Here is a 474-nt window from a genome sequence, read left to right as displayed (position 1 = left end):
TACAAATTAAGCAAAATAATCTACTTCGTTACTTTTAAATCATAGTTCGTTACTGAGTACGCCCACAATTTTAATTGATATTCAAACCTTTGACGGCACTTCAGTAGCCAATAAAGATATCCGCTCGAGAAGGGACCAATAACAGCCCTGATATCTGAACCGCCGCTGCAGCAGGAATTGAAGAGTTGATCTGACAGTGAGGGAGCTCAGCGTATTTTATTTATCAAAAACTGAAAATTGGCTTCTGCTCTGGAATGGCGTTATCGCTGTGTTGACATCAGTTTGACGGCTTCAGGAGAATCCTCTTGTTTGTAAGGACTGCTGTTTCCGGGTCCAAGCCTCTACTCATTTCACTTGAGAATACTACAGTATCTCAACAGCCATTTATGAGCACTGTTTAATTAATATTACATATTTAAGCTGAGCATTTAAAAATCTGCTGTGCTCACAGTGTCTCAGACACTAATATTTTAG

The sequence above is a fragment of the Sinocyclocheilus rhinocerous genome, unplaced genomic scaffold (genome assembly GCF_001515625.1).
Source record: "Sinocyclocheilus rhinocerous isolate Xijiao unplaced genomic scaffold, SAMN03320098_v1.1 scaffold21, whole genome shotgun sequence".
NCBI lineage: Eukaryota > Metazoa > Chordata > Actinopteri > Cypriniformes > Cyprinidae > Sinocyclocheilus > Sinocyclocheilus rhinocerous.
This window is presented reverse-complemented; position numbering follows the sequence as displayed.